This window comes from Hemiscyllium ocellatum, chromosome 48, assembly GCF_020745735.1.
Source record: "Hemiscyllium ocellatum isolate sHemOce1 chromosome 48, sHemOce1.pat.X.cur, whole genome shotgun sequence".
Taxonomy (NCBI): domain Eukaryota; kingdom Metazoa; phylum Chordata; class Chondrichthyes; order Orectolobiformes; family Hemiscylliidae; genus Hemiscyllium; species Hemiscyllium ocellatum.
The window spans coordinates 844,136-852,177 of NC_083448.1; the positions used below are offsets into that span (position 1 = coordinate 844,136).

The 8,042-nt window shown below is 43.0% G+C and overlaps 1 non-coding gene across 1 annotated transcript; it reads right to left on the minus strand.

Moving 5' to 3' along the window:
• Positions 1-5,018: 5,018 nt before the first annotated feature.
• Positions 5,019-5,092, minus strand: trnai-aau (transfer RNA isoleucine (anticodon AAU)). Its single transcript has one exon. It is a non-coding gene; the product is annotated as a tRNA-Ile (tRNA).
• Between the last annotated feature and the right edge of the window lie 2,950 nt (positions 5,093-8,042).

Genomic DNA, 8,042 nt, shown 5'->3' on the forward strand with positions numbered 1-8,042 from the left:
ATTTTTAAACTCAGGTATGGGATGTTGGTGACCAGCCTTTCCTGCCCAGCCCTCGCTGCCCATGAGCTGAGTAACTTGCTCGGCCATTTCAGAGGCAAACACTTTGCTGTGGGGATGTCGTACAAACCATGTGAGAATGGCAGTTGCCCCCTAGTGTATTTTTGATGAACAAACATTGTTTTGGACATCAGCAATGATTTCAGACTTATTCATAGATTGTTAATTGCAATTTTGAAAAAAAGGGAGATTTGGAGTGTTCAATAAATCCTGCAGTGAGGTAAGATCACTACAGTGAACAGAGCAGACAGCAAAGACAGAGCTCCCAACCTCAGATAACAAAACATGACATAGATACAGTGCTGGAGGGGGTGCACAGTACAGACGCACCCCAGGCTCAATCAACACCCCTATAGTAAGTTCTGTTGTGCTAAGACTCACTACTCTGCAACAATCTATCCATGGAATGTCATGGTGACTTAGTGTCTTCAATAATTTGTAACTCCTATAACAGTTCCTGTCCCGGTAACATCCTCCCTTCCCTATACTCCCTCAACATATTGGAATCCTCCCTTCCCTATACTCCCTCCACATATTTGGATTGTACTGCATTCCTGACTACCAGCCCTATCGCTGTAACTTGCTTCAGTGTCTATAACGTGCCTTATCTCAGTAGTCTCCTACAATAACAGGAGACAGGGTCATCCAGCACGGAACAGGTTCCTTCGATCGAACTAGTCCATGCTGAACAGAGTCTCTGAACGAGTCGCGTTTCCCTGCACTTGAGCCATATCCCTTCAAACCTTCTCCTCTCCATGTACCTGCTCAAATGTCTTTTCCATGTTGTTATTATACTTTTCTCTATCACTTCCCCTCGAATCCCATTTTCTACCTGCACTGTACTCTGTGTGGAAAATCTTCTCCTCCAAATTCTTTGAAGTTTTTTTTCTCTCCCATCTCCTACTTATATCCTCCAGACACAGAACATAAGAACATGAGAGTACAGTACAGGCACTTCGGCCCTCAATGTGTGCTAACCTGTGGACCCAATCTGAAGCCCAACTAACCTTCCCTATTCCATTCTCCCATGGCTATCAGTAATAGAAATATCTCTTTATGGGACCCCACAATTTCTTCCTGAGCTTCCCGCAATATCCTGGGATATACATGATTAGTTCCCAAGGATTTGTCCATCTTATACGCATTATAGAACCTTCACTACCGCCTGTTATGTTAAGTGGAGTCTTTTGAAGACGTTATTGTTCCTTATTCCCTGACTTGCCCAGTATTTCACCAAGTTAAGTTCAAACATGAAATTTGTGTTCAGGATCTCACCCATCTTCTGTGTTTCCACACTTGGATGGCCCCATTCGTCGTCAAGGAGCCACATTCTTCCCCTAGTTAATCTCCTGAAGAATATACTTGGAGAATCACTTTGGATTTTCCTCAGCCTGATCTGCCAATGCTTTCTGTAGTCCCCTTTCGGCCCTCCTGATTTCCCTCGTAAGTGAATACTCCACCTGCAATGTTCTTCAATAGATTCCCTGAATCCAGCTGGCTATGTGACACGTGCCCCCTTTTTGTTGACCAGAGTCTCAATACCCCCAGTCATCAGTGTATCCCACTTGTGTCAGCATTGTCCTTCACACTAACAGAAATATGATATCCTTCAAATATCATTTTATCGCTCTTTTGAAAGCTTCCCACCTGCCAGACGTCCCTTTACCTGCAAATAACCTCCACAAGCAATTGCCAAAAGCTCTTCACTAATACCTTCTGGATTGCGGCAAGAAAGATTTTGATCTTAAACTTGTGGACTAGGCTTGTGCATTTCCATGACTATATTCAAACTAATACAATTGTGCTCACTTTTGTGTTGTCCCACTAGTGCCTCAGTCCCTTTCCCTACCTTGTTCCCCAAGGGGAGGTCTGGTTTTACCCCTTCCTGCAGTCCAACCATTTACATTCTGACTGAGACATTTTTCTTGTACATGCCTAACAAATCCCACCCATTCAAGCTCTGAGCACTCTGGCAGTCCCAGACTAGGTTTGGAAAGTTAAAATCCCTGACCATTCCAACCCTATCATTCTTACAGATATCTGAGATCTCCCAACATATTTGCTGCACAAACTCTCGCTGACTGTTGTTGGCCTGTAGTACAGTCATATCAAACTTTTGATTCATTCTGTTCCTCAGAATTGTTCCCAACAATTTGTCTCCCCCTGCTGTCAGACTGTCTGCTCTGTAATTAGCTGGCCTATCCCTGCTGCCCTTCTTGAACAAAGGAACCACATTAGCTATCCTCCAGTCATTCCACACTTTATCAGTGGCCAGCAAAGTATTAAATATATCCACCAGGGCCCGAGCAATCTCCTCCCTTACCTCCCATAGCAGCGTGGGATACATTCAATTGGGCACTGGGGATTTCTCCACATTTAAGCCTGTGAAAACATAAAATACCTCTGCCTTATTGATCGTAATATGTTTGACAAAATTACCATCCCAACTGAAATCACCAGCTACGATGCCTTGCTCCTATGTGAATACAGATGGGAAGTATTCATTGAAGACCTCACCTACTTCCTCTGGCTTCATGTACCGATTGTCCCTTTGCATTTCTTTGTGAAAACAATTGAGACTGATTGATTTGCTGCAGACAACATCCACCAGTCATCATGGGTACGGCGATCGAGTTGTGCGTCTATCCTTGTCAAATGTTTTATTGCGCTGGTGAGGCTTTCAGCTTGGCGATTTTGCGGGTCAATTTGTTGGAAATACAGCAACGCAGCTGAGATCCGGCATGGGACCGATGAGTTGATGTTCCATGACAGCGATGGCCGGCTTTTGAATGAATGCACAGCTCAATCGACCATGTGACAAGACCTTGCAGACGGTGAAAGCAAATGCCACGACAAACCTTGACACAGCACAGCTGACGAGACGAGCGCTGCACATGGTCAGAGAGCGGAATGAACCCGCGACCATGGCGTTATTAGCACCACGCTCTAACCAGCAGAGCTAACCGACCAACGAACGCTCTGCTTCAAAGCATATGCCTATATTGCCGACGCTCATAACCACGGCGGCTATTGTAACGAACCTTCAACGATCGCTCACTGTGCTTCTGGAAACTCACAGACCTTTGGAGTCAGGGTTATGTGCTGCTGATAAACTGCTGCGAACATTATGCCAAATGCATTGGAATTGTAACCCAACTTTGGGATTCTTTCTGCTCCCGAAGGACGCAGTTGCTTTAGAGTCAGCAACAGCGCAGAACTCAATTGCACGTTTTGCTCAATGACTCATGTTGCTTTTGCAATCTTCGTTTGACAGCATATTTAGCAGGTTATCACGCCTTCCTGCAGCGTTTGTCAGCGACAGATCAGCTGCTAAGATGACTGCTTCAGACAGCATGCTACATCTACAATTGAAAATGGAAAAGGTGCAAACGCTTACAGGCTGAACACTCTCTCACTATTTTGCCTGGCGCGTCAGAGGCTGGGAGCTGACCTTATGAAGGTTTTTCAATCATGAGGGGCATTTTTCGGGGAAATAGATAAGTTAGTTCGTTTCGCTCTGGTGGGGCAGTGCAGCACGAGTGGGTATAAATCTGGTGTGGGAGGGTGAGAATTCGACAGGCAGTGAGGAGCAACGGCGTCACGCAAAGGGTGGTGAGTGTCTGCAATAAGTTGCCGGACGAGCTGGTGATGGCTGGTACAATTCCAATACTTTTAAGGAATTTGGATGTGTATTTGAATAGGAAGGGTTTAGAGAGACATGGGTCAAGTGCATGCAATCGTGGCTGGATCCGTTGAGGATATCTGTTCGGAATGGACGAGCCAGACCGAAGATTGTGTTTTCAGTGCTGTCCATATCTAATGGCTCTATGATATTGCAGGTGAAATGATAAAAGAGATGAATAAAATAATGAAGTAAAATTGTCTGAAGTTGTTAAATTCAAACAACTTCAGATAATTTTATTTCAATTATTTTACTTACCTTTTTTATTTGCGTTTTTCTCACTGTTGTGTACCTCTTATTTCTTGATTGTCTCTCTTTCTGTCGCTTCCCACTCTGTCAATACATTTTTCCTCTCCTCTTCCCGCTTTGCTACGCTTCTGCCCTGTTTTCCATTTTGTCTCTGTTTCACACATCCCCCACATATTTTGTCACGTAAAACTGTCTTCAGCCTTGGTCATTCGCGGCTCCTAATCTCCCTTTAATCTCTCCGTGCACTATCATTATCACCTTTGCATCTGGAGCCTGGACTCACCTTCTCTCAGCCTGGTGTTAATAGCTCTGTAAATCTCCCCTATATTCAAAATCTTTAACAAAGGGTCAGTTAGACTCGAAACGTCAACTCTTTTCTCTCCTTGCAGATGGTGCCAGACCTGCTGAGATTTTCCAGCATTTTCTCTTTTGGTTTCGAATTCCAGCATCTGCAGTAATTTGCTTTTATTAATGACTTTGTGATATTGCTGGGGATATGATGGCTCCAGTGTCGATGCATGAGAGGTGAGCAAGCGAATGAATTCCCTCTGGAAGTCGCGGGAAATGTAGTAACAGAGATCCAGGAAAATGAGTTGAACGAATCTTTGAAGTGAATTGAAGCCTGAACTCTAGTTCTCCTCAGAGACTGTGCCAGGTCGACTTAATACTTTATATATTTCATGTTTTGCAATTCTTTGTGAAAACAATTGAGACTGATTGATTTGCTGCAGACAACATCCACCAGTCATCATGGGTACGGTGATCGCGTTGTGCGTCTATCCCTGTCAAATGTTTTATTGCGCTGGTGAGGCTTTCTGCTTGGTTATTTTGTGATTCACTTTGTTTGGAAATACAGCAACGCAGCTGAGATCCGGCATAGGACCAACGAGTTGATGTTCCATGACAGCGATGGTCGGCTTTCGAATGAATACACATCTGAATCGATCATGTGACAAGTTCTTGCAGACGGTGAAAGCAAAAGCCACGACAAACCTTGACACAGCACAGCGGACGAGACGAGCGCTGCACATGGTCAGCGTGGGGATTGAACCCACGACCTTGGCGTTATTAGCACCACACTCTAACCAGCTGAGCTAACTGACCTACGCAGTCATAGTCTCAAAACAAAGGCTTATATTGCCTGCGCTCACAACCACGGCGGCTATTCGTTTTCTGATTTGCAATCGATCGCACGATCGTCTGAAGTATTTCCTTCCGTTGCAAAGCTTTTTGACAAAAAAAAACATTGACTTTTCCGAACGCACACACTCGAGCTAACCATTTGCTCTGATATCCAAAATTAAGCACAATGTTCGGACGCATGCAATTTCAATCGCAATGCCACCAGCTCAGCTGCAGCTTGTCATGGAAGGGCATGAATCGGGTAATTGGATAAGTTCCTTTCGCTCAGGTGGGACAGTGAAGAACGAAAGCGTATAAATCTTGTGTGGGAGTGTGAGAATTCAACAGGCAGTGAGGAGCAACAGCTTCACGCAGAGGATGGTGCTTGTCTGCAATAAGTTGCCAGACGAGGTGGTGATGGCTGGTACAATTCCATTGCCTTAAAGGAATTTGGAAATGTATTTGAATAGGAAGGGTTTAGAGAGACATAGGTCAAGCGCATGCAATTGCGGCATGATCTGTTGCAAATTTCTATTCGGAATGGTAGAGTTCGCCCGAAGGCTGTGGTTTCAGTGCTGTCCATATCTAATGGCTCTATGACATTGCAGGTGAAATGATAAAAAAATGAATAAAATAATGAAGTAAAATTTTCTGAAGTTGTTAAATTCAAACAACTTCAGATAATTTTATTTCAATTATTTTATTTATCTTTGTTATTTTTATTTTTTTTCACTGTTCTTTGGAATCTGGTGTGGGAGGGTGAGAATTCGAAAGGCAGGACGAGCAACAACCAATAATGGTCATGACAATAATAGCACAAGCTCAAGAAAGAGAGAGTAACTCAATTGTGAACCTCTGCACCAGAGGGTTAAAAAGAGCAGAAAATAAGATTGCAAAAAAAAACAAATCAAAACAAATGGTTAAGAAAAGAAATGGGGAACACTGTTGTTTTTGCAGATAGAGCAAAAACTTACAGAAAAGGGGTACAGCAAGAGGACTATTAACCCTGCTGGTATTTCGGGAAGAGTATCTCTACTTTTCAGTTCATAATTATAGATAATTATGCACTAACTTTAATGTAGTTTTATTAAAGAATATAAATGCTTTTACCGTAATATTTAAGATTTCTGAAACATATAAGCGAAGAATGAAAAAGATACATTGTTAAGGTGTATGTACTAGAACGGAATGTACCTATGGATAATGAAAGAAGTTACAAAGGGGAACATCGAGATGAGAGTTTAGCCTTATGACAGCACGTGCAAGGAGGAAATTGCCAACTTGGAAGGAACGGGGCAATGGGCGTGGTGCATAGTTGGGTAGAGGCAGAATAGTAAGAGAGATTGCATATTTAGGATTCTGGAGAGATGACCTCACTCAGCTCAAACGGTATAACTGTACACTAACCTAAGTTCTAATTTGCTTTTATTTTCTTATGCAATTGAAACCCTTACCTGCAAGTTCGTAATAAACTGTCTTGTTTCCAGCTTTGGTGGTCTCGTCTAAATTTTAACTAGTTTGTTTCTCACACCACACAGTTGGATAATCCGTCAATCACCTTATTAGTCAGTTTCTCAAATGTGTCAGGAGAGTTTTACATACCAGACGGCATGACTTTGAACTGGTATGGTTCCTTTGGCGCTGCGAATGTCGGAATTGCATTGGATCTTTCTGACAGTGGTATCCTCTGAGCAAGTCCAACTTAGAAATATATGTTGTTTGTCAATTTTTTTCGATGCAGTACACCAACCATGGAATTCGATATGCATCAGTCTTTGTAACAGCGTTAACATTGTGATAGCCAATGCATGACCATTGGGTAATATCTAGCTTTGGAACCATGACTATAAGTGGGGTGCAGACACTGAAACTCACTTCGATTGTGACATCTTGGAGTTCTATATCCTTCTGAACCTGTGCCAACTTTAGAGGATTATGCCAATAAGGTTGCTGCTTAATCGGAAAAAGCATCTCCTATATCTACAACGTGAAAAATTGTGTTAGTACTTCCTGTTTGTTTCTCCATATCTCCTACGGTGATAATGATATCTCTTTTAGGTAATTTCGATCTTCCTGTGGAAGTTAACTCAATATTTTATCCCAATTTTTGACAACTTCCTTATTGTTCAATTTGATTTGAGGAATGCCCACTTCAATATCCTCTGAACTTGCTAACAATCCGCATACATGAACACCAACTAGCCACGAAACGACACGACCATCTATCACTAGTATCCACACACTCAGACAACAAGCAACATGAATTCGACTGGGAAAACACTACTATCATAGGGCAAGCCAGACAGAGAACAGCCAGGGAATTCCTAGAGGCATGGCATTCATCCACAAACTCCATCAACAGACACATCGACCTGGACCCAATATACCAATCACTACAGCGGACAGCTGAAACTGACACCCGGAAGCGGCAAGGACAGACCACTATAAATGCCTTAAGAAACATCAAAGAAGCGCTTGGCAGGAGGCTCCAGAGCACTGATGATGTCTCCTAGCCAGGGGACGAAACGTTTGCAACAAAAACTTCCAGCTCGGCGAACAGAACCACTACAACAAGCACCCGAGCTACAAATCTTCGCACAAACTTTGCGCTGTAATACTTTGAAATATAGTCCAGCCAGCTCTCCAGCTCTATTTAGTCGTCCTCTAAAATTTGACGTATTCCAAATGGGAAGTCTCTGAATTCTGACTAATTACTTTCTCCTCAATCAATTTTAATCGCCTTCTAACTTGATGTCCAAAAGCTAATGAAAATGAAATAAATTTATTCCATTCATTCGGTGCATCTCTGATCGCAAAATGTGCAAACTGATCTCTCGTACTCCCAATCATCTGTATAATCCTGACCATAACCGGTTCACACGGTCTGCAGTGTTTCATGCCATCTCTGTCGCGCTCGCATCGACATTGGCTG